Source organism: Oryzias latipes, chromosome 1, assembly GCF_002234675.1.
Source record: "Oryzias latipes chromosome 1, ASM223467v1".
In the NCBI taxonomy this organism is placed as follows: domain Eukaryota; kingdom Metazoa; phylum Chordata; class Actinopteri; order Beloniformes; family Adrianichthyidae; genus Oryzias; species Oryzias latipes.
The window spans coordinates 25,544,266-25,570,500 of record NC_019859.2 but is presented as its reverse complement, the minus strand read 5'-3'; the positions used below and the strand labels follow the sequence as shown (position 1 = coordinate 25,570,500).

Below are 26,235 nucleotides of genomic sequence, written 5' to 3'. Positions count from 1 at the left end.
TTAGATTCATACAGCAGTATGGAAACATTTACGCAAATTTTAACTAGCCCAAGTTCTAAATTTAATTAAAACATATTTTAATTGCAGGGAGAAGGTGGCACATTGGTGCAAGCTGTTCTGCTACTTCACATACACTGGGACAATTATTTTGGCACTATGCAGTACTACTAGCCAATTCAAAAGTGTCTCCACTGCCATGTCTCTATGACATGGTAGTGGAGACACTTTTGACTAGTGTCATGTCTATATGACAGTTGAATTTGTACATTTCCATCATTTGAAGCCATGAAAACTCATCTGTCAAGATCTCATATGGATTCACATAGAGTAGATGCAGTTAGAGGAAATTGTGCAGTTTTTACATGTTTTTTTGCGCAACTTAAAGCTGCCCTTTTCAAAGACTTAGTCAACCAAATTACGCAGGATAGCTGGAGGAACTGGCCAGCTTGGTTAAGATTTATCACCTACAGGTACATTTCTACTGTGCATGATTCAAAAACTGATAAGAAATTATTTGTAACCAACTGTAAGAAGCTATGGTGTAACTTGCCTTAAAAAATGACTTTGGGTCTTTGACCATGAAGTGGACATGAACACTGTAGTCATCTCACTAGAAATAGCCATCTAGAAAGGATATAGTTGTATTAATTCTTAAAGTACCTTAAATAAATATTGGAAGTGTTTACTCTGCATTTGCTTCAATGGTAATGGAGATGTCTTTTTGTTCTTTTAGGAACAATGCGATGTGAACATGAGACAGGCACTTGTTCTCCTTGCACTTCCCGTTTATCTGCGTAAAGATAACTTCTTCAAGACCAGTACTGTAAGTGTACATGACTCCCTGTCAATGCTTTTCTATAATCATTCAACTGAAACTCATAATCTTTTAAATAACACAAGGAGAACCAGGATTATATAATTCTGCAAACTGATAAGTAGAAAATACATAGCCAAAATGGAATGGAAAGTATGATGCATTAACTATTAAAGTCCCACCCTGAGTATATTTTTTATTCCAATGTTAGGATTCTGGTCTTCCCCCACACCTACCAGGGAATCTTTATCACACCTGCCACACATCTTCTCATCCGCCTGCAGCCTTCTTATGGACTCCTCACCTGTCAGCTGACGTCAGTTTGTCTGCTTCATGCGGCAGAGTTCAGACCTATGTTAAGATCTAAGCCAAGTCAAAGTCTAGTTCTATGCCAAATACCTCATTCATGTTGCAAGCTTATCCACTCTATGTTTGCCTCTCCAGGAATCACCCCCAGCTACGCCTCCACCATGGGTCACCGTTTGCCACTCATCAGGACACCAAGCAAGGTTCCATTTTGTCACCTGTCCAAGGCACAAATCTTCCAAGCCTGAACCCTCCACCAGCATTGGGACTCAATAAAGACAACTTATTCAGCCACCTTCTGTTTCTGTCCTGCTTCTGGGTCCAGCCACGCTCACCATGAAATCCAATGGCCTTTTAACCCTTGTGCTATCCTAGGCACTTTAAGGTTGGGAGTTGGGTCATCTAGACCAGTGTTTTTCAACCATTTTTTAGCCACGGCACACTTCTGTAATTGAAAAAAATCCTGCGGCACACCACCCACTGATAAAGTGAAAAAAAACAACTTTATGGCAATAAAAGTGTTATATTGTTAATATTGTAACAACCCAGCTGGTGCGTCACTTGTAGCAGGGAAAACGAAAGCCTAGATGTGAATCAACTGAGCTGTCAATCAACTGGCTGCGCTTGAGAGCTGTCCGTGGGCATGTCCCATACACCGCACGACTCCGCACACTCTCAGAGAGGAAGACGCAGAAAGAGTAACTGAATGCATAATCTCTTTTCCGGCATCGAGCCCATTAATTTTGAACCCCACAACGTAGAACATCGCACATCACACATGGGTCATTTTAGAATCCTTCATGTTTATACTCAGTGTGAAGCTAAAAACTTTCCTGGACGTCACCGTCACCGTCTTTGCTTTCTTTTGACCTTCACTCATACTAGGGCCTTCATTTTGGGTCCGGATTTTGTCCACTGCAGGACTTAAACTTGGCCTGAGGTGTCTGCTTTCACTGTTCTTAGGAGCCGCACGGCAAAGAGACAGACTCTGATGATGAGGACTTTGATGGATTATAAATGCTGATTGATGACTGAATAAATAAATCACAACCAACTCAGTTTCGCGCTCGCTGCCTTTTTAAACACACACCAGAATGCACGTTTCACCGGTATATGTGTTAACGTTAAATACAGTAAAAACACTCAAAACTGAAACGTCGCCGTTTAATCCAGTGCTGTTGTAAGGAGAGGACGGGGTTATGAGAAATAACATGGCTTTAGCTTTAGTACCGAACTGTTTTAATTGTGTGCTTGTGTGTGTGTGTCTGGCATGTCAGACACACACACACCTTTTGGCCTTTTGACCTCTGACCTTTTGCACTTATTTCAATTGTGCATTTTTTTTGCTGTTTTTATTGTTCTAATCCACTAACTGCAATATGGATGTGTCATGGTGGCCTGTCAGACTCCTCCCCCTCCAGGTCTGCTGCTGATCCCTCTCAGCTGTGACCACTCTACTCATCAGACACCTGCTACTTAAGGAAACCCAGCTTCATCATTCTCCGCCAGTTCGCTAACCCTGATGGTGCCTAGTCTCCTGAAGCTCTCTACGTCTGGCCCCCTTGTCTCGTCCCAAGTTAACCTTGACTGTTTTCTTCGCTTCAGGTCCTCACCTCATGCCAAGAGTGTCACCTGAATCTCACCTCCTCGAGCAGCAGCTGCCATAACACTCCTCGTCGACGTCACCTGTGTTTGTCAGCCACAGTGTCTGTGGTCCTCTGGATCTCCAGACACGCCACGAACTCTGTCTGGCCTCCAAGCTCTTGGGACTCTGCACGTACGGTACCGGAGACTACAATCAAGAGCCGCAGCCACGTTACCCACAGCCTTGTCAGGAATCAGCAATAACTTAAAATAAACTCTTTACTTACCTTTCACTCACCTGTCTCTGCCTCTGGGTTCCAGCGTCTGGGTCCGTTCCGTGTACTAGCCATGACAGAACGAACTGGCCAGATACCCGACCCAGCTGACCCGGAAGTTCTCCGCCACGCTGTGCAGAAACAAGGTATTTTCTTGGAACTCCACTCCAATATACTCTCTCGCATCACTTCTGTTCAGGAGCACCTTATTTCCCGGATCCAGGATATCACACGGACTCTTCAGACCTTAAACACCACAGCTCCAGCTTCACTCCCATCCCCGGCGATCTGTTTACTTCCGCTTCTACCCCGGAAAATGTCCGGTTACAACCTGAGCCGTTTCACGGTTATGTTGAAGCATTTGGGGGGTTTCTGTTACAATGTCAACCCCTTTTCCAACTTTCTCCACGTTTCTACCACTCAGATCTCACCAAAATTACGCTAATCGTCAACTCCCTCAGGAATAAAGCTCTGCGATGGGCCCAAGCCTTCCTGGCGGTCAATCAAATTCCTCAACTCCCCCTCGAAAGATTCCTTAACGAGTTTCGACTCGTTTTTGACCAACCCAAAAAGCAGGAAGAAGCCACCAGACGATTGCTAAGCCTCAAGCAAGGCGATCGATCTGTCTGCGACCATGTCATTGATTTCCGCATCCTAGCCGTGGAAGCAGGGTGGACGGACCCCGCACTCAGAGGTATTTTTTACCGATCATTGAATGACCACATCAAAGATCATCTGTGCACTCAGCCAGAAGCTACCGGCTTTGAAGGTTTAGTCAACGCTGCTCTACGATCTGATATTCGCCTCCGTGAACGTAAACTCGAGCGCGCCTCTCAGCCTCGTACTCCGCTTATGGCTAACCAGTCTCCTTCCTCTATCCATCTCACAGAGTTCCCGACGGTCTTACCTCGCAAATCACCTGAAGAACCCATGCAGGTTTGCCACTCAAAGCTGTCTGCCGAAGAACGTCAGAAGCGGAGTAAAGATGGTTTATGCTTTCACTGTGGAAATCCCGGTCATCAGGTCTCCCACTGTAAGCTTCGTTTAAACTCCCGAACCCCCCGCTAGACGGCAGGCCGCGGGCGGGTAAGTCTGTTTCTCCTCCCACAGACTTTTGTCGCATTCCTGTCAAGCTATGTTTTGATTCTCGTGTCACGGAGGCTCAGGCTTTAATTGACTCTGGAGCCGAACAAAGCCTCATTGACTTAGGCCTCGTAAACTCCCTCTCACTACCTACTGAACCCTTGGAGACCCCCATTAAAGCTGCTGGCTTGGGGGGTCAGCACCTCTCAGTCATCACTCACTGTACCGGTCCCATCCAGCTCATTACATCCGGTAATCATCATGAAAACATTCAATTCTTTATTACTCACTCTCCTCATAATCCTATAGTTTTGGGTTGTTCTTGGTTGAAACATCATAACCCCCAGTTTGATTGGGTTTACCAACGGGTTAATTCTTGGAGTGCCTACTGTATGGCTAACTGTCTTCAGTCTGCCATCCCCGATTTAGCTCCTGTTAACTCTGCTCTCGTTGAATCTATCGATCTCACTAAGGTTCCCTCTTGCTATCATGAACTTAAAGCTGTCTTCAGTAATTGCAAAGCTAATGCTCTACCTCCCCACCGGCCTTATGACTGCGCCATCGAGCTCCTTCAAGGGGCTACGTTGCCCAAGGGGCATCTATTTAATTTATCTGGTCCCGAAAAGGCCGCTATGGAGTCCTACATCCATGAGGCGCTTTCATCCGGTCACATTCGCCCGTCGTCTTCTCCTGTTGGTGCTGGGTTTTTCTTCGTGGTGAAAAAGGATAAAACCCTGCGTCCATGTATTGATTACCGCGAACCTAATTCTATCACTATCAAAGACAAATACTCACTTCCCCTCATAAGCTCGGTTTTTGATTCTGTTCAAGGCGCTCAGATTTTTTCTAAACTTGACCTTCGCAATGCCTATTATTTAGTCCGTATCAAGGAGGGGGATGAATGGAAAACCGCGTTCAATACTCCCCTCGGCCAGTACGAGTACCTGGTCATGCCCTTTGGCCTCACCAATGCCCCCGACGGTTTTTCAAAGACTCGTGAATGACGTGCTCCGAGATTTTATTAATCGGTTCGTCTTCGTCTACCTTGACGATATCTTGATCTTTTCCCATGATCCTGTCCAACATGAAAACCACGTGCGCCAGGTTCTGACCAGGTTACTTGAGAACCAGCTGTTTGTGAAGGCAGAAAAATGTCAATTCCACGCCTCCTCGGTCCAGTTCCTTGGTTACATTCTCGAGGCTGGCCGCATCCAACCCGACCCTGCTAAAATCAAAGCTGTCTCCCAGTGGGAGCCCCCAGTCACTCGCAAAAAATTACAGCAATTCCTGGGTTTCGCCAACTTCTACAGAAGATTCATCAGAAGTTACAGCAGCATTGCCTCACCTCTTACTCAGTTAACTTCAATCTCCAAGCCCTTTCAATGGAACCCTGATGCTCAAGTCGTCTTTGACACCCTCAAGTCACTGTTCATCTCGGCACCCATCCTCACTCAACCTGACTCGGCTAGACAGTTCATAGTAGAGGTCGATGCTTCTGACACTGGGGTCAGAGCTGTCCTTTCCCAGAAGGAAACCACCACAAACAAACTCAAACCCTGTGCTTTCTTTTCCCGGAAACTTAATCCCGCTGAACGGAATTATGACGTAGGTAATCGTGAGCTGCTGGCCATCAAACTAGCGTTGGAAGAGTGGCGTCATTGGTTGGAGGGAGCAGATCAACCCTTTATAGTATGGACCGACCATAAGAACCTGGCCTACTTGCGTTCAGCCAAGCGTTTAAATTCACGTCAAGCTCGTTGGTGTTTATTTTTTGACAGATTTAATTTAACTATTACTTACAGGCCGGGCAGCCGCAACACCAAACCCGATGCCCTCTCCCGCCAATTCAGTCCCGATGATACCACGAGCTCCAATACCATCATTCCATCTACCTGCATAGTGGGCAGTTTAACCTGGGACATCGAAAACCGGGTCGTTAATGCTCAGGGGGAAGAACCCAAACCCGACTCCTGTCCTGACGGTGTTCTCTTTGTTCCCACGTCACTCCGGTCAGACGTTCTTTCCTGGGGTCACAGTTCTCGGGTTGCCTGCCATGGCGGAGTTTTTAGGACCCTCAATCTCCTCCGGAAGAGGTTTTACTGGCCCAAAATGGACAAGGATGTGCGTGAGTACGTTGCCGCTTGTACCTGATGTGCTAGATCTAAGTCCTCCAGTTCAACCTCTGCTGGCTTGCTCCATCCTCTGCCAACTCCCCATAGACCCTGGTCACACATCGCTGTGGACTTTGTTACTGGGCTACCCACGTCCCAAGGCCACACTGTAATTCTTACAGTGATCGATCGCTTCTCCAAAGCCGCCCAGTTCATCCCCTTGCCCCAGTTACCTTCAGCCACGATGACAGCCGACCTCCTATAGAACCATGTTTTTCGCCATCATGGCATTCCAGCAGACATTGTTTCAGACAGGGGCCCTCAATTCAGTTCTCACGTTTGGAAGGCGTTCTGTTCGGCGTTGGGGGCTACAGTTAGTTTGTCCTCCGGCTATCACCCCCAATCCAACGGCCAGGCAGAGCGTGCAAATCAAGAGTTGGAGGCGGCTCTATGCTGTCTGGCCGCCCAGAACCCGGCTGATTGGGCCACGCACTTGGTGTGGATCGAGTATGCCCACAACTCCCACATTTCGTCTGCTACCGGGGTCTCTCCCTTCGAAGCATCGTTGGGCTATTCCCCCCCTCTGTTCCCCTCTCAGGAGCTGGAGCTGGCTGTCCCATCCATGCAACATCATCTTCAACGCTGCCAACGGGTGTGGAACCAAACCAGAGAGGCTCTGCTTCGGACCAAGGAGGACAACTGTAGGATCGCCAATCGCCACAGGGTGGCGGGCCCCACTTATCAGGTCGGTCAAAAAGTGTGGCTGTCATCTAAAAACATTCCCCTGCAGACCTCGTCTCGCAAGTTGGCACCCAGGTTCATCGGTCCCTATGTCATCGACCGCATCCTCAATCCCTCCTGTGTCCGTCTTCGCCTGCCTGCTGCCCTTAAAGTACACCCCACGTTCCACGTCTCTCACATTAAACCCCTTTGTGCCCGCCTTCCACTTCCCCACCTCCCGCCCGTATCATTGATGGGGGTCCGGCGTTCACTGCCTCCCGCATCCTGGATATCCGTGGCCGTGGCCGTGGCCACCAGTACCTGGTGGATTGGGAAGGGTACGGTCCTGAGGAACGCTCCTGGGTCTCCCGTTCCCTCATCCTCGACCCTTCCCTCATCTCCGACTTCTTCCGCGCCCACCCGGATCGTTGGCCTGGACCGCCAGGAGGCGGTCGTTGAGGGGGGGGTACTGTCATGGTGGCCTGTCAGACTCCTCCCCCTCCAGCTCTGCTGCTCATCCCTCTCAGCTGTGACCACTCTACTCATCAGACACCTGCTACTTAAGGAGACCCAGCTTCATCATTCTCCGCCAGTTCGCTAACCCTGATGGTGCCTAGTCTCCTGAAGCTCTCTACGTCTGGCCCCCTTGTCTCGTCCCAAGTTAACCTTGACTGTTTTCTTCGCTTCAGGTCCTCACCTCATGCCAAGAGTGTCACCTGAATCTCACCTCCTCGAGCAGCAGCTGCCATATCACTCCTCGTCGACGTCACCTGTGTTTGTCAGCCACAGTGTCTGTGCTCCTCTGGATCTCCAGCCACGCCACGAACTCTGTCTGGCCTCTCAGCTCTTGGGACTCTGCACGTACGGTACCGGAGACTACAATCAAGAGCCGCAGCCACGTTACCCACAGCCTCGTCAGGAATCAGCAATAACTTAAAATAAACTCTTTACTTACCTTTCACTCACCTGTCTCTGCCTCTGGGTTCCAGCGTCTGGGTCCGTTCCGTGTACTAGCCATGACAGAACGAACTGGCCAGAAACCCGACCCAGCTGACCCGGAAGTTCTCCGCCACGCTGTGCAGAAACGAGGTATTTTCTTGGAACTCCACTCCAATATACTCTCTCGCATCACTTCTGTTCAGGAGGACCTTATTTCCCGGATCCAGGATATCACACGGACTCTTCAGACCTTAAACACCACAGCTCCAGCTTCACTCCCATCCCCGGCGATCTGTTTATGACAGAATGCTTCTTTTTTATTTTTTATTTTTAGCAATTATCCTTACTAGTTGACTCAGCATGCTTTGCAGATACAGTATCAACACAAGCGAAACAAACACCTTCATACTTGTGAATGAAGTAAAAGGTTGGTATGATGCTTGTAGTAGAATGAGTTAGCCACCTGGAACTCAAAAATGAACACTTTCTGAATCAGAATGAAGTCTCTAAAGAAGACTTGCAACTCTAAGTCAGCAAGAAGACTTGAACACCATGATCCTGATGAAGGTAGATCCTCTCTGAACATGCGGTCAGAAACCCTTGAACTCATTTGTCACACACACACATCAAGCAAAATTTACTGAGCAGCTCAAGATAGGACAACTCTCTAGCTAAACAGCCTAATGGATATTTAAACATGGAAACTAGATTAGTTTTTACAAGAAAAACTCCAGCTTTTTTTTTTTGCAACATTTCAAAAACATGTCTCTTTGTATTTTTAGATTTCCTTCCCCCTGGCTGTCTTTAGGGGAGTGTAGTGTATCAGCAGCTTGGCTCTGTCCCCACTTTGCTTTCATCGAAGCAATGTCACAACAGAACAATCCTCGAAGGATCTACTAGACTGAAATGGCAGTTTATTTTCTCCTCTTTTCAGCGTTGCTCTCCTGAGTTTTTTTTTCCCCTGACAGCAAAATTCTAAATGCATGAAATGTTTTTCTTTCCTTAAACAACTTGTCTGAATATGCCTATAAAGTACTTGAAGTCATTTAAAAGTTCATTTTTAAGTTCAGAGTTCATTCCTCTATGAAACAATTCCAATGGTATCCACTTTGGTTGGAAATCTAATAAAGGTGGTTCATGAGTACAAGTACCTTGGTGTCTGATTGATACTCCCTTACCTTTAAACCTCACATAGAAAAATTTGTAAAAATAACTCATACTTAAACTTGGCTTTTTCTTCTGTAATAACTTGTGTTTTTCTTTTGAAGTAAAAAGGCGTCTTGTCACGTAAACTTTTTATCTGTGCTGGATCATGGTGATATTCTGTATATGAATGTCTCTTCTTTATGTCTGAAAATGGTTGACACCATGTATCATGCTTCTCTGAGGTTCATTACCAACTGTAGATCTATGGCGCATCATTGTGACTCGTATTCAAGAGGTTTGTTTCATTTGCCCGCAGAGAGCTGGGGGAAAAAGCTTGAAATATGCTGCAGAAAGACTGGAAACTAACTGAACTGGTATCTTTAAATGCTTTTAATAACAAGCTCAAAGCATTAGAGACCGAAACAATAATGTGCAACTGCTTTTTTATGACGTATGTGGTTTTAATTATGTTTGTATTGAAATGTGCTTCTTCTTGGCCAGCACTCACTTGCAATTGGATTTGTATTATAAAATAATAATTTCTGGATACAGATTCTAAAAACAAAAACCAAAAATGATTGTGGCGCATGTTGTGGTGGCATAGGTAAAAACCACGAGTTCAACTTCTCATGTTCAGCCGTTTCTGGTGTGTCTTTTTCTCTTTCTTTTAACACTGCATACATAAAGAGCAGCCCACAGCGACACCGAGCTGTGGCATGGTATTGAAAAAGCAACATATTTTCCCAACTGGTTTCAGAAAAAACTAACAATTAACTCAACTTTAAAAAACATGGACACAGCAGCAGTGCCTACTTCTCAGAAACTTAAAATTCACTGTAGCAGGGCAACATCATATTTATGGTGCAAAACAACAATAACTGGACCTTAGGTTTAGAACAACAATTATGAGGAATTTATATTTTATAATATATATTCCTACATATTTTACATTGTCTTTCATGTCTTTGCTCGTTTAACCCCCCAAAGGCCATTTATATGTGATTAATGCACTTAATCCCCTAACCAAGTTGGCTTCTTTCTGACCCTTGTAGGTCAAAGGGTACCATCAGTTTTGGTATGGTAGGGATGGTAGGGATAACACGTCAATGTAAGGGTGGGGTCATAAGATAGCACAAGGGATAAGGAGTGTTTCTTTGAGAATGCAGTTCCATCTTTCTATGGCTTCATTAGCTTGCGGATAGTACAGAGACACCCTTCTGTGCTTGCTGTCTCTCTGTTCCAGAAATGTCGCCAATTCGATCGATGTAAATTAAGTCCCATTATCATTGACCAGTTTGGTAGGGTTTCTGAATCTGGAGAACACTGTAGACTGGAAGGCAGTTATGGCAGTGGTCGTGATTGAAAAAGTGAATGCAACCTCTGGCCACTTGGTGTAATAGTCTATCAGTGTCACAGCATCCCGGCAGGCCCAGGATGCTGACTCAAAAGGCCCCACAATGTCAATACCAACTTTTTGCTATGGGCAAGCAGGAAGTGGGATTGGCTGGAGTGCTGCGGCATGAATGTTGTGACTTTTATTCATCACCTGACATGTCACACGTTTTCTGATGCTCTCTTCTACATACAAGTCCATACTTGGCCACCACTATAATTTCTGCAACCTTTGTTTTGTACGTACAATGCCATGGTGAGTTTTATGAGCCAGACTGATCAGCTGCTTTCTCAGGGATACTGGAACTATGCGTCTCTGAGGTCCTCTGTACTCGATGGTGTTCTGAACAGAGAGTTCATTCGTAATTGCAAAATATGGCTTAGGTGCTAGAGATAAGGACTTTGTTGTTTTGGGCTAACCTTTTTGAATCAGATCCCTCAAAGCAGTAAGCTCTGGACATCCTTTAGACGCCACTGTAAAATATTTTACTGAAAGGGCCTTCAGCTCGGTGTGTACCAGGGCCAGCAGCCCTGGCTCCATCACTGGCTCTGTGTTTTCGTATTATGCAAGAGGAAATCTGGAAACGCAGTCAGCAGCATAATTTTGAGCCCCAGCATGGTAGACCAGATCATAGGAGAAACAGAGAAGTCTAGCTGACCATCGTGCAATGAGCAAGACGGCCCCCAGTGTGACGGTGAGGCTAGGGGGAGAAAACCCAGGAGTATGAAGAAACGGGTGGCTAACACATCAGTGATAGCTTTGAGGTGTTCCTTATTAGCAACAGACTTTGTGCAGACATGACATGTCCCAAGATCAGCAGACTTATTTGATGGAAATGGCATGTGTCAGGGGTCAGTTGAAGGCCTGATTTTTTCAAGCGCATCTAGCACTGCCTTCAGGTCGTTGTCATGTTCCTGTTGGGAGACCCTTCAACACTAGCAACAAGAACAACATGACCATGACCCATATGGAACTCTGTGGAACCTGAAAAGACCGTCATGTGTTATGATCGTTTTTCTTCATCTTATCTATTTTGAAGAACTTTCCATCTCATAACAGACTCTGGTCCGTGTTTACAACCGAACACACGCCCCCTCTGAGCGCATTCACGCTGCTCTCTTCCTCCTGCCCGCTCGCACATCCCGACGGTGTTAAAGGCACCACGACAACCTCAGAACATATTAGTTATTTAACAAAACCACAGAGAGCCGCAGCAAAGGGATGAAAGAGCCGCATGCGGCTCGTGAGCCGCAGGTTGCAGACCCTTGGTCTAGATATAGTCGGGCTCACCTCCACGCATAGCCTGGGCCCTGAAACTCAGTCCTAAGAGAGGGCTTGGACTCTCTACCACTCTGGAATTGCTCAGGGTGAGATGCGGTGGGCTGGTGTGGGCTTACTCGTGAGCCCCCATCTCAGCCGGCTCTGCTTCCCATGGTGACGAGGCGGGCTGGAGGAACAGAGAGCTGAACAGAGGAGGAGGACCGAAGAGAACGAGAGGGGGTTTTAGTATGGATGGGGTCAGAGAGATAAGGGGGGGCCAGGTTGTGGAGGGCCTTAAAAGTGAACAGGAGGAGTTTGAATTGGATTCTGGAGGTTATGGGAAGCCAGTGCAGCTAGTGGAGAACCAGGGTGATATGACTGAAGGAGGGGGTTCTGGAGATGATGCGGGCAGCTGAGTTCTGGACCAGTTGAAGCTTAATGAGGGTTTTTTGGGGGAGACCAAAGAGGAGGGAATTACAGTAGTCTAGACGGGAAGTGACCAGACTGTGGACCAGGATAGAAGCAGAGGGGACAGTGAGGGAAGGGCGTAGACGATTAATGTTACGTAAATGGAAATGGGCTGACCGAGTAATGTTATTGATGTGGGACTGAAAAGGTAAGGAGCTATCTAGGATGACACCCAGACATTTCACCTGAGGAGAGGGGGAGACAGAAGATGAGTCGATGGAAAGAGTAACACTTGTGGCTTTGGAGAGGGTGGATTTGGAACCGACAAGAAGTAGCTCGGTTTTATCACTATTTAGTTTGAGAAGGTTTAAGGTGAACCAGTTTTTGATTTCAGATAGACAGGACTGGAGGGAGGAGGTTGGAAGAGAGGAGTCAGGTTTGCTTGATACATAGAGCTGGGTGTCATCCGCAAAACAATGAAAATTAACATTAAATTTGCGGAAGATATTGCCAAGGGGTAGAAGATAAGTAATGAAAAGAAGAGGACCAAGGACAGAACCTTGGGGGACACCAGAAGAGACAGAGGAAGGCTGAGATTTGAAAGATTTAAGCTGAATGAATTGGGTTCAGTCAGAGAAGTAGGATTGAAACCAACAGAGGGGGTAGAGGTGATACAGAGGGAGGAGAGCCTTTGGAGGAGGATGGAGTGAGAAATGATATCAAAGGCTGCACTCAGGTCAAGGAGGATGAGGATGGTGAGGAGGCCAGAGTCAGCTGCAATGAGGAGGTCATTAGTGATCTTGAGCATAGCAGTTTCAGTACTGTGTGAGGGGCGGAAACCGGACTGAAAAGGTTCCAGGAGATTATTGTGTTTTAGGTGATCATAAAGTTGGGAGGCGACTATTTCCTCAAGAATTTTGGAAATGAAGGGAAGATTGGAAATTTTCTGGTTAAAGAATGACATGAGGGAGTTACAGGTTTCAGTGGAAAAGAAATGCAAGGGGAACGAGTCAGGGGGGTTGAAAATAGTGTTAGCTAGTAAAGATCACATGAAAAATAATCTTTATGGGCAGATGCACTGGCAAAGAAGCTATTACTTTAAAGAGAAATTCCACAAAAGTCCTTCATTGAAATCAAAGCATCTTTTACCCAGCACACATATACAGCAGTGTTGGCACACTGAACGGCCGTACAAAGTTTTAATCAGGATTGTCACTTCTGAATATTTCAATTCACTTTTTAACATAGTTCACTGCTGCTGTTCCTCTCTCTCTGTTGTCCTGTCTGCCCCTTTGCGCTGTCAAAGTTATATAGGACATAGTATAAAAAAAATCTTTATTGTTGATTTTATTTCATTATTTACAAATCACAAACAACGTCTACAAATCCACAACTTTGATTTATTGAATCTTCATCATCTGTAAAAAAAAGAAATATATTAATGTTTTTAGATTGTTTTTAACACAATATCTTGTAGTAGCATTTTAATGTGAAAAAAAAGGGTTTTTCATAAACCGGAAGCATGAAAATATTAAATCCAAACTTCATGGACCGGTCTGTGAAAATATTGCCTCACATTAAACCGGTCTGTGGTCTGAAAAAGTTTGGAGACCACTGTTTTATACTACCCTATTAACCTTTGAAGCATCTTTTTGGACTGTGGGAATAAGCTGGAGTTTCCTGAGAAAATCTACACAAGCACAGTAATATTAAAACTACTCTTTTAATATTATTATTTAATACGATTACAAAACTGTTTTGAAATACAAAGGCTATTTTTGATATTTTCACTTAAAATGGAAGTTAACTCTGCTGTTCTTCTCTGTCACCCTTCCAAAGTCTCCCACCCTGCCACCCCATATAAAATATTCAAGCTCCACCACTGAGCTACATTCACGGTTAGGATTCTGACACGGAATGCTCACACCTTTTTGAAGTTAAAAAAGAAGAAAAACTCCACATCTGGCAGTGAGCGTAGTTGAATGTACACTGGTGTATAGATCAATGAAAATTCAATTGGCCGCTCTGCATGTCAGTCAAGTGAGGGCAACGATGACAATAGGTTGACAACAGTTTTTAAACTTATATACATATACATATACATATATGTATATGTATATATATATATATATACCTACATATTCTTTGACGTATTAGCCACCCCTGCTTTAGAAATTCTTTTAGTTGTGTCAACCAACCAGCAAAGTATTTCCCATCATTATAAAGCATTTCAACTTACCACAAATTGTTCTAAGGAGCAGACATTGATAAATAATTAGAGGAAAACAATTTTTTTTTTAATTGAATAACAAATTTCTATTAGAGTTTAGTTTAAGCTGGGTATTTCTACTGATTGTTTTAACTATTTTTTTAAGCAAATTGTATGGATTTCTATTACAGTGCATATTTGTAAGGACTTAGCAAAATATGAAAAGAATAAACGGTTTTTTTTTGTTGTCAGTCTCTTAGACAGATTAAACAATTTCATAAATTGAAATAAATGTAAGTACCACTGTGAACTTTGTATTGAGGTTTGATTCGGACAATACTACTCTAACTCTAGAAACATGTACTTTTTTTGTTTTTCAAAAAATTTCTAGTAACCCTTGTGCTATCCTAGGCACTTTAACGTTGGGAGTTAGGTCATCTAGACCCACTAGACAGTGCACTGAACCGTTTTTGCGCTGATCTTCACTGGTGTCCATGGATTACATGAAATCTTTCCACCTTTATCCACCTTTGTCATGGTAGGGAGAACACGTCAATGTAAGGGTGGGGTCATCTAAGATAGCACAAGGGTTAGTGTTGCCAGATAAAGTCACAGTTTTCCAGCCCAAGTGTCATCTAAAAACCGCGATGTCCCACAAAAACCTCCCAAAAAATTAATCAGGGACTAATTACTGTTGGTTGGTTTGATCTGGTTACAATAGTGCCTCTTGATGTTAGGTCAACATTTGAAACTCAAAACTTTGCACATCCAACTTTATGAGCAGAAAGATAACTAATTTTGAATTAGAAATTGTGTTCATCAACAAGGCAAAAGATTGAACAGTACACACTGACACCATCTAAAACTTGGCAAAACACCAGCCAAGTTTTTTTGTGGTTACAAGAAAAAAGCTATATTACATTAGTTTGTTAACATAGATAAAACTTATAGAAAACTGTGATAGTCGGATAAAGGTGGACTTTACTAATAAAAGCTTTTTTTATTGAAGAGCATTAAAACTTTCATTACTCATCTAAAAGAGAGTATAAATGCTTTGTCATAATAAAGGATTATTTTGAAATCCTAAACTTGGTACACACTGTGCTGCAGACTGAACAGGTACACTCACTGTTGTTGAATGATGCCATCTCTCAATGAAACCTTTATAAATTAAATACATTTCTCCCTGTTCTGCCAATTTAGAGCAGGATCAGATCAGTGAGGCTTCACATCTGTTCTCCTTATCAGCAAAAACTGTTCCCATCTGACAAATAAAGAAAGAAATTCTTTACATTTAATCTGAAAGGATATACTTGATGGACAGTTATCCCAGACAGATGTGACATAAGTGCATCCCTATCCTTGCAGGTAACAGAAAATATGTATGAACAGATGGCAAGATAAATACAAGGAACACTGTTCGGAACCAAGATGCTTTCTATCATTACTAAACTACAATGGCCCTGAAGTCTAACTCACACTAACAGATCACTCAACGCAGAAGCATATTAAAGATCACTACAGCAAGAAGCAAAACAAATGATAAAAGAACGTCACAGTTTAGAAATCAAAACAAAATTCCAAAAAAACACACATAAAATGTTTCAGAAAAAAAAAGTAATTTTCAGAAATGTCAAAATAACATGTTAAAAACAGAAATACAATAAGAAAACAGAAGAGGGCAATAATGTGGGACTTTGCTGATTGGAGGATGATATCCAGTACCGCTTACTGCCAGATTACTTCCAGTAGAAATGATGGACAAACGTCATCATCCAATCAGCTATTTTCTATGGTATCTACCATATCCGGCTTCCATAAGAAAGAAAATGACATCCCGGGGAACAAAAACGGCATTTCCAGAAATCAAAATAAAATAAATAAAAAAGGAAACACGAAACAGGAAAGAGATGTACTTTAACTAGCCATTGCTGGTTGGACAATGCTGTTATTCCATCATTTTAACTGAATGTTATTTGGTATGAAGTGAAACTGGATATCTTCCGAACTGATCATACAACTTTAATTAGTTATGCAGACATCTGAAAAAATGTCATAATCCAATCAGTAATGTGTCATGTTATCTACCTTTCCCGGTTTCTTATTGTGTTTAGTTTTTGAAAATTTCATTTTGATTTCTGGACATTACCATTGTTTTCCAAAATGTTTCATTTTTATGATGTTTCCTATTATGGAATTATGTTTTGGTTTCTAGAAATTTGTTTTATTTCTAATGTAATGTTGTTTTTATTTTTTTTCTATTTTTGCTTTTTTAATTGTCTTTGTGAACTTTAATATGTTTTTGCATCAAGTGATTTGTTGGTGTGATTGGGACTTCAGGGGCCCCATATAAAAGAGCCAAACATTGGCATATATATTGGTAATATACTCTACAATACTTTGCCTTTCCATTGCTTTGTTAAAATCCTAATTTCAGATTGCCTGATTGTTCCTGCACCACCCAAAAGAAAACAGTTTCTCTGGCAGCTGTCTGCCATTGATACACCTCACAGCTGCAAAGTCTCACCAGAGCATTTCTGCAGATGGCAGACCTATTCCATACTGCATGAATGCAGAATGAAGGGGAACTCGCTGAGGTAGGAAATGCTTTTAACAACAGTAAAACAAATCAGCAGACCTGTACCATACTGCATGAATGCAAAGTGAAAGGGAACTCACTGTGATGGGAAATGCTTTTTACAACAGTGAAATAAATCAGCAAATCGTCAACTGTCTAAATGTTTAGCTGTGAATGTTGACCTCAGTTTGGATTTGTGTGTCTTTTCATCACTTTTTGAGGTGTAGTTATACTCCTTAAATTGTCGTTTTTCCTCAAAGCAGAATATTTAAACACCCTCCATTCTATACTTTGCTTTGCACAGATAGAGCATGTCAGGGGAGGGTTAGGGAGCTCAGAGACTGCAGGGGTCTTGAAAGAGGGGACATAAGCTAAGCCTATACTTACTGATAGCCCTTCTAACATTTTCCCCAAAAAACAGATTCGTAAAAGGGTGCTCCCACCTTTAGATATTTAATATGCACATGCATTACTTTACCCAAAAAGAGGCAGTGCATTTTGGATCCTTAGGAAAATGTAAATTTTGTAAAAGTAAAAAATCTTTATTGATAGGAGATAATATGACTGCAATTTAAAAACTTAATGTGAAACAGTAAAAGGTGGTCTTCTGTAACGCATCAGGACAATGATCCATCATTTTGCTAAACAGAAAAACAGAAAAAAGCATAAGGTTTTCTAAACTTTAAAAGAAAAAAGAGTTTAAACTAAATTCATTTATTTACTTTTCTGAATTTTGCAATATTGCAATGTGTCATTATTTTTAGCTCGAGTTGTGTGTGTTTAAGACCTAGATAAAACCCCTACAATTAAGACAGTGTTGATACTATTTGGAATGCATTTAGCAAATCATTTAAACACATCCTTTTTTTTCTTTTCATTTTTGAGTGCAACATTTTGTCTTTAGGATTAAAGTTTCTTAACGACCCACTCCATAAAAAAGTCATGTATTGGTTTTAACATCTTGTGGCATTTTTCTCATGACAAAAGTGGATAAAGGTGGAAAGATTTCATGTAATCCATGGACACCAGTGAAGATCACAAATCATTGAAAAAAAAAGGTTCAGCGCACTGTCTAGTGGGTCTAGATGACCCAACTCCCAATGTTAAAGTGCCTAAGATGGCACAAAGGTTAATGATTTGAAATGTCTTTGTGAAACATAACAAAGAGCGGCTGGATTTTGAAAAAAACCTGTTCTTGCAATTATTTTTTTTAAGTAGTCTATTGATAAAACATTTAAAACTAAATCAAATATCATCTAAGATTACTCCAAAAAATATTTGGTGTTTTCCTAATGCTATGCAACACCAACAACAAAACTCCTCCCAAAAACCTTTATGTATTCATAAATAAATGATTTATTGTTTCTTTATGACAAAAAGCACAGCTGTATTCCTCACTTAGTGTATTTATAGTGCAGCTTTTCTTTCACATCTGAACACTAAATTAAAGTTAGACAAACCTGAAATATATTAACTGTTAAATAGAAAGTGAACACATGTAACAGACAACAATGTATTAAAAATTATAAGGTATTACTTCATCAGCATACGCTGAGTAAACTAAAAGGCACAAATTCAACCCATTTTTCATTGGATTGCGAGATCTGCCATGAGGCACCTCGTTGGCTGTAACTGAATAAGAAACACGCAAAATACACAGATTTTAAGAAAAATAAGGAATAAAATAATACATGTAAATTACACTTAAAGAATAGATTAGTGGACCCATACCGTATATATTTTTTAGTTATTAGTCACTCATGATGGCAAGGACAATGATGTGTGTGGTAATGTCTCTCGTCTCCCCCCCTGACAACACGTCCCTGGTTGAAAAGTATTTGATAAGGAATAAAAACCGCTGAACTAACCACATACGCCCAAATTATATCAACCCGCCGAAAGCAAATCTGCCCAAAGCCCAAACTGATAACACTGACTCCGCTTCATTTTAATGTATCCACTTGTAGATGACCTTGGGCCTCATTTATAAATGTTGCGTACGCACAAAGGAAGGCGTATGCCACTCTCTACGCAATAGTTGATATTTATAAAAAGCAAACTTGACGGGAAAATGTGCGGTCCTTCACGCAAGCTCTGACCCAGGCGTTCGCACAAAAACGGGTGAAATGAGAAATGGCGACACCGTCGGCAGATGGAAGAAACACGTGAAATTGACAGTGTGTGCCAAATCGTGCTGGCATGTGCTGTGCTACACAATGTGGCACAGCTTAAAAACGTGCCTCTACCCCCTGGCGCCGATTGCTGTGTTGGCCCCGACCCTGAACCCCATCCCCACGCATTTGAGCCAAATGCTGCTGCTGTGCGGCAGCGTTTGGAAGTGATGCGTCTCTTGTAAAGAACAACAAGAAGTGTGGAAAATATTATTTATTCAAGAATTCCCTCATCGTGCAGTTTATTTCAGTCAGTCTTGATTTCGCCCAACTCCTTGGCCACCTCTCTGATTGAACTAATGACTTCCCTCTGCATTTCAAGGACTGCATCGGTGAGGACACGTCCACTGCTGGAGGGTTGAGAGCCGCGTGCCGTGGAGACGCTGGGTCCAGACGGCTGCTCAGCTGCAGCATCGTAACCACTGGCCCCGCTGGAACACCCAGCAACTAAAATAAAATTATTCTATATTAATAAACTGTAATTGTGTAGCCTGCATACATGTGACTTGACTGCATTCATTTTAATATTTCTCTTACCTGTGTCACCCGGTGCATCTGACGCGTCGGTGTCCCCCTCCGCCTCAGTCAGTCACCACTCCACTTAAAAGGGATTCCCCAATAATAGCCGCCAGTCTCTCATCAAGAGGGGTCAGCTCCGGTGTCCCCTGTCCCCCACCCGTGACAGACACACTCTGGCGATGGAGCGCTAGACGTCTTTTCGCCTCGACTTTGATGTCCGACCATTTCTTTCATTTCTTTTTTATTTCGGCCACGGTCCGAGGTTGTGAGGCTACAGCATTTACGGCGTATGCCACCGTTTGCCACTCAAGTGCCTTTTTGGCATTAGTAATGCCCACACTGTTCCCTCCAAACAACATTTTTCTCCTCTTTTCCACCTCGCCAACGATAACTTCTACTTCACATTGAGTGAAGTTACGTTATTTTTTTTTCCTCTCTGTGTTTGCCATGATTTCGCAATCAATGAATATTAATTTGTGGGCGTTTCACGGACTATTTATGGGCAACTATGGGCGTGTCATGAAGCCGCAAAAGCTGCGCTACATTTAGAATCGGTTGGGATTTATTCAGGGAAAGATGTGTAGGATGTGCGTGCGCACGGTTTTATAAATACGAATATTTCTGTGCGGACGCACGTCCTATGTTTCATCCGTACGCCACTTTTGACGCAAATCCTACGCAAAGTTTTATAAATGAGGCCCCAGATCTGTTTAAATCTTAATTTTTCTCAACCAGCTTGACATCTGCCTCCAATCCAAATTTTCAAATATTAGGACACTTACAGACCTGTATCCAGCTTACCATTTTTAGGTTAAATTGTTGACAAAATGTTTTTACACAATTAAATGATTTTCTAAGAGAACAAAAGATTTTAGAAAAGTCTCAATCTGGTTTTAGGACAAATCACAGCGCTTTTAAAGATTTTAAATTATCTCAGACATAATTCTTACATGCAAAACCTTTCTGTTCTGGTGTTGCTGGATATTAGTGCGGCCTTGTATACAGTATATTACCAGATTTTATTAGACAGACTTGGGAGTTGGGTTGACTGTCAGGAACTGTTCTTAACTGGTTTCATTCCTATTTCACAGATTGACACTTTTATGTAAGTATGGATACATGCTCCTCAAGAATCCACGAAATATGTTGTGGGGTTCCCCAAGTTTCTATTTTAGGTCCAATACTCTTTAATTTATACATGTTGTGTCTTGGGGAAGTCATCAGGAGACATGGGGTTAACTTTCATAGACCAATGATACACAGCTTTACATTGCCGTGTCTCCTTTTTTTTTTTTTTTTTCAACTTGTCCTGTCCAACAGCTAGGCAGACAGATGAGAGCTGAGGGCCTCTTGGGTTGGACATATTTTACTTTAACAAGAGGGGTTATTAATCTTCAGACAAACCAAAGGTATGTCTGAATAAACCCCTTTTGTAATTGAGGCCAAACTTTATTAATTTCAAACATGTCTGAAAATCTTTGGTGTTGGACCGGACGGAAAAGGAAAGAGGGGAAGAAGAAAGAGGGACGTTAGAGAGAGGGGGGGTAGGGGGTGATAATAGGAGGGGAAGGGGGATAAGACCATGAAGCAGCATAAAGCAACAAGTTTACTGGTTGTTAATCATTATGGTAAGGTTCAAATGTAAAAACAAAACAAACAAAAAAAAAAGGGCGGAGCCTGTCCACACACACACTCAAATGTTATAAACACACCTGTTAGTTGCAAAAATGTCCACCTGTCGACATGTACACAAAACAGATAGTGTTCACACGCATACTTATGCCTTAAAACCAACTAGTGTGAAATATTTCAGTCATTCAGTCTGTTGAGCTGACACCTGTGCTCAGGTGAGTGTTTATGTTCTTCTAAAATGGATGGTGGAACGTGAAAAGAAGGAGGGAGAGTGCCCAGCCATCCCCACCCCAAGACCCCCACCGCACCAGCAGCGGCAGCCGGATTCCCCCCAACACCACACGGGAACCGGCAGGGAACAACCGCCGCCCGGGCGACCAAGCCCGCCACCCAGGCCAGGGCCAGCAGGGCCGCCGCAAGGCCCCCAGAGCCAGAGAGCAGGGAGGCACGGAGGGAAAGAGGGCGCCGCCCCAGCCCAACCAGGAGAGCAGCCCCCCCGCCGCGCCGGGAGAACCCAACGCAGGGCCCCACCGGAGAAGGACGCCCACAGCCCCAGACGAGCACCCCACCACCACCCAGGAGTTCCGGGCATCCCCCCGCCCCAACCCCAGGTACGGGCCAGGACCCCCCAAGGGAGACCCACTCCGCACTCCAGGCAGCCATCCGCCCGGCCAACGGTTGGTCCAGGGAGGAGCGAGGCAGGGGCCCGCCGCCCCCGCCCAGGAGGGGGGAACCCCGGGGAAAAAAGAGGGCCCACAAGGGGTGTTGTAAATATGGCCCGACCAGGCTCGGCCACAGTTGGAAATTTGGCGGGGCCCAGCACTCAGGAGCAAGGACCAGAACCCACCCCCCAGGGACACGAACACCCCCGGCTCAGATGTAATGTGAACCCCCCCACCGCGCGGAGAGAGCACCGCCGGGCCCAGGAAGCCAGCCGTGTCTCCTGATGACCTTGAACCGATAAATACTCTTTTAAATTCTATTTTAGATATAAAGTCATGGAAGGCAGAAGACTTCTTCGAACTCAACCAAAACAAAACTGAAGATTTAATCATTGGTCCTGAAGACAGGAGAGAGATTATTACACTCAGCAATTTTAAAATGTATCAACGTATGAGAAACCTGGGCATACTATTTTAATTCTGAAAGCTGAGTTTTATTCCTGACATCAGAAACGTTGTGAAAACAAGTTCGTCCATTCTTCTCTCTTGCCAGCACAGAGGTACTAATGCAGGCTTTTATTTTTAGTTATTTAGATTGCTGTAATGCCCTGCTCTCTGGTTTACCCAAAAAATCTCTTTCAAACCTATTGCAAACTATTACAAAACTCTGCATCATGAGTTCTGACGAGGACCAGGGGGCAGGAACACAATCCTGACAACAATGTACGCAGGATTGTACATTGTACGCGGTGAGACCTTGTTCCCTAATTACGGTCCTCGCCTGCGGAGAGCCCCAGGGCCGCAGAGACTGTAGATGTTTTTAAGAAGAGGGTCAAGACCCACCTTTTTAATCTAGCTTTACATGAATTTTGTAAGTGTTTCATTATTTCAGTCTATTGTTCTTTATCTATTTATTATTTTTTTTCCCCTATTTAAAACATTTTTCATTTATTTAGGGACTATAATTTTAATATAGGGCTGCACGGTGGCCCAGTGGTTAGCACTCTTGCCTCACAGAAAGAAGCCCCCCAGTTCAAGTCTCAGCAGGGGGGACTTGAAACAGAACATCAATGGGGGACCTTTCTGTTTGGAGTTTGCATGTTCTACCCATGCATGCGTTGGTTTTCTCCAAGGTCTCTGGCTTCCTGCCACTGTCCAAAAACATGCTCCATAGGTTAATTGGCAACTCTAAATTGTCCCTAGGTGTGAGTGTAAGAATGAATGGGTGTGTGAAATGTGGTCCTGCGAAAGACTGGCAACCTGTCCAGGGCATCCCCTGCCTTTGCCTGTAAATGGCCAGGATAGGCTCTGGCAGCACCGTGACCCCGTAAGGGAAAAAACGGAAAAAGACGAATGAATGAATTTTAATATATTATTATTATTATTATATATAACATGATATTTAAGATTATTTTTTCTTTGTTTCTCATATTTTATTGTAATTAATATTTTAATATAATGGTGTTTTTTCTAACTACATTGCCTCCTCTTGGGGATCTATTATTCTGGGGCACTACTGGCTCCACCTGTAGGGGGTACTGTTGCTGCAGTACAGTGTTCTCATTGGAGTGGGAGGGGTCCTGCTCTGTGGTCTAATAGCTAGAGAGTGGGCACTTAGCTGCTCTGTGTTGCGTGGGTGCTGTGGCCACAACACCCAAGGTTGGACATTGACATTTCTTTTTTTATTATTATCATCTCTTATGTTTTTAGTAACCCTTGTGCTATCTTAGATGACCCCACCCTTACATTGACGTGTTCTCCCTACCATGACAAAAGTGGATAAAGGTGGAAAGATTTCATGTAATCCATGGATACCAGTGAAGATCACAAATCATTGAAGAAAAAAGGTTCAGTTGTGGGTCTAGATGACCCAACTCCCAACGTTAAAGGGCCTAAGATAGCACAAAGGTTTTAAAAAAACACTGGAAAAATGCTCTTGCATAGCTCCAAGGACTTCTTATGTTTAAAAACCTTTTTTTTCTCTTTAAAACACTTTGCTTGCACCATGCGGTATAGGCAAACACAATACAGATCTGCTACAACCCATTAGGATCACTTTCACTCAACAAAAGTAATCCTATTACTGGGATGAAAAGCCAAGAGCAGCATTGCATATGCTTAGCACAACTTAGATTTGAATATAGGAAAACAGATATGAAATAATAGGGTACTGGTTATATTAAGCACATCACTGTCATCACTCTTTTTAGTATAAAAAGTAACTTTTAGATAAAAAGAGAATTATATTTTGCTTTGGACTTATTGTCTTGTTTGTACATTTTGTTCTAAGTTTTGTTTGAGTGACTGACCTTGGGCCATCGGAGAAAAATAAGGCATAATAGCAGATAGATCCAAAGTTAAGAGTCTGACACTGAATGCTAACATCTTTCTGAGAATGAGAAGGAAGAAAAACTGCACATCAAGCGCTCAGTTCTTTTTTTTTTTTTGCTTAATCATCAAAACAAGCATATGCCACTGGCTGGATCAACTAGGTATCCCCAGGAGCTCAAGTACATTGGAGTAAGCCTTTCCAATGTGTGGCGAATGTTGATTGTAAATACTCTATATACGGTCAATGGTGACAGGCCTGGCTGGCCTGTACGGTGGTAGCGCATGCAGCGCAAACCCTTGGTCTGTGGGAACATGGGGCGGCCCAGGCTTCGAGAAACACTCTTGCGGGCCGGAGTGGCCCTCCACTGGGGACCCAGAACGCAGTACGGATGACAGAGGATGGCAGGTAGAATGTGCGTACATTGTTGTCAAACACGCATGTGCGGTTACGTACTGTATGTCTCGTATGAAGGTAAAAATGTGTCAAAAAGAACGCACTTGTAAATTTGATTTGAGAACTTGTAATATAGAATCTGAATACTTGTGCATCAAAAATCTGCACCTGCCGCCGTGTCGCGTACCAGCGACACGCTACGCCCTCGCTCAGTCAGAAGCCAGCCGTTCCTCAGCTGTCTGAGTCCGCCACAGCCGCGAGCCGCCGCGCCGTCGCGGAGAATGCGTTAATCTAATCTAATCTATTTTTTTTCAAATGTTTATCCATATGATTTATAATAAAGCTGCTCAATAGCCCTGGTCCTGTTGTCGTGCTACAACAAAGATGATCATCTTCCTGATCCTGTCCGTTCGCAGCCGTCTAGCTGCATGTCTGCATTTAAAGCACGAAGAGATCATTTCTCATTAAAAACGCAGGAGAAAACTAAGTTTTTCTGTAGAAATGCATTTTTAGTTCACTCTCTGTGTTCATACAAAATGATTGAGAGACTTGCTGTCACATTTGAATGTTTATCAGAAGAGTTATTGAAGCAGGAAGTGTGAATCTGTGAAGATCTTTCTAACTTGACCAAGTTCTCCGAATCCTGCAGTCTGATTGGTTGACTCCGCCTCCTCTTTCCCTCCCCCCCCCCAGTCCCATTATCGGACACAGATCACTTTTGACACAAGTTTCTCGCAAGGAATGTGTCAGAATTCAGAGCGCAGTTGTAGCGCACCTGTGATTTTCGGCAGCAGATTCAAGCACACGCAGAAGCACATTTGAGCAGTTGTAATCACAGATTTGAAGTTGTAACTCTAAATGAACACATGCAATTGGAAATGTATCAGTTCACAGCAGAAGATTTTTACACACAGATGCAGATTTTTGATGCACAAGTATTCAGATTCTATATTACAAGTTCTCAAATCAAACCTACAAGTGCGTTCTTTTTGACACATTTTTACCTTCATAGTCTCGGAGGATATTTGATTGGCCATCCTGCATCCCATGTAATTTTACATCTTACTTCAACAGAGATAAAGAACCACATGTACCTTATATACACTCTAATACCCATGTATCACCCAGCTGCACCACATTCAAAATTAAATGATAAATGACCTTCTTTACTTCTCATTGTACAGACAGCAGTAGAAAACCATAATACTACAATTTGTTTTAAACGGTAGACAAAATAGTTTAATTCAAAGTAGAGAAATGTAGGCTGACTCTTTTTCCCTACTTTAAAATATGAATGCATATGTAGACAGAGAAAGAGCAGTTAGGTGAAACAAGGAAAAAAGCCAGTAGCAGAAAATCCCCCTACTTTTGCTGATGCCATCAAAAGAGGTATCAAAACAGGTGAGCACTTGTTATTTTGAGTGAAGACAAAAAAAAAAAATGAAAAATGAAAAAATAATTCATCCAACCATTGATCCAAGGTGTTGTGTTTTGCAAAATTGAGTCATTCATAAAAAAAGTTCAAAAAATTCAAATTAACAAAATGTACTCATTTTTGATATGTAGTGATTTTGTTTAATTTGATTTTAAATGTACCATCATGATTTTAGATGAATTTTAGATACCTCATACTGACATGATGATCCATGTAGCCTATTTTAAAAATGACACAAGAATAAAAAAAATAAAATAAAACGACT

At 43.0% G+C, this 26,235-nt stretch overlaps 1 protein-coding gene and 1 long non-coding RNA gene across 2 annotated transcripts in view; one reads left to right on the top strand and one right to left on the bottom strand.

Moving 5' to 3' along the window:
- Nucleotides 1-26,235, bottom strand: part of LOC110013491 (voltage-dependent T-type calcium channel subunit alpha-1I-like) — a 435,381-nt gene that overhangs the window by 379,847 nt on the left and 29,299 nt on the right. The window lies entirely within an intron of this gene.
- LOC111947990 lies at nt 5,135-8,976 on the top strand. Its single transcript, XR_002873992.1, has 2 exons — nt 5,135-7,502; nt 7,583-8,976. It is a non-coding gene; the product is annotated as an uncharacterized LOC111947990 (long non-coding RNA).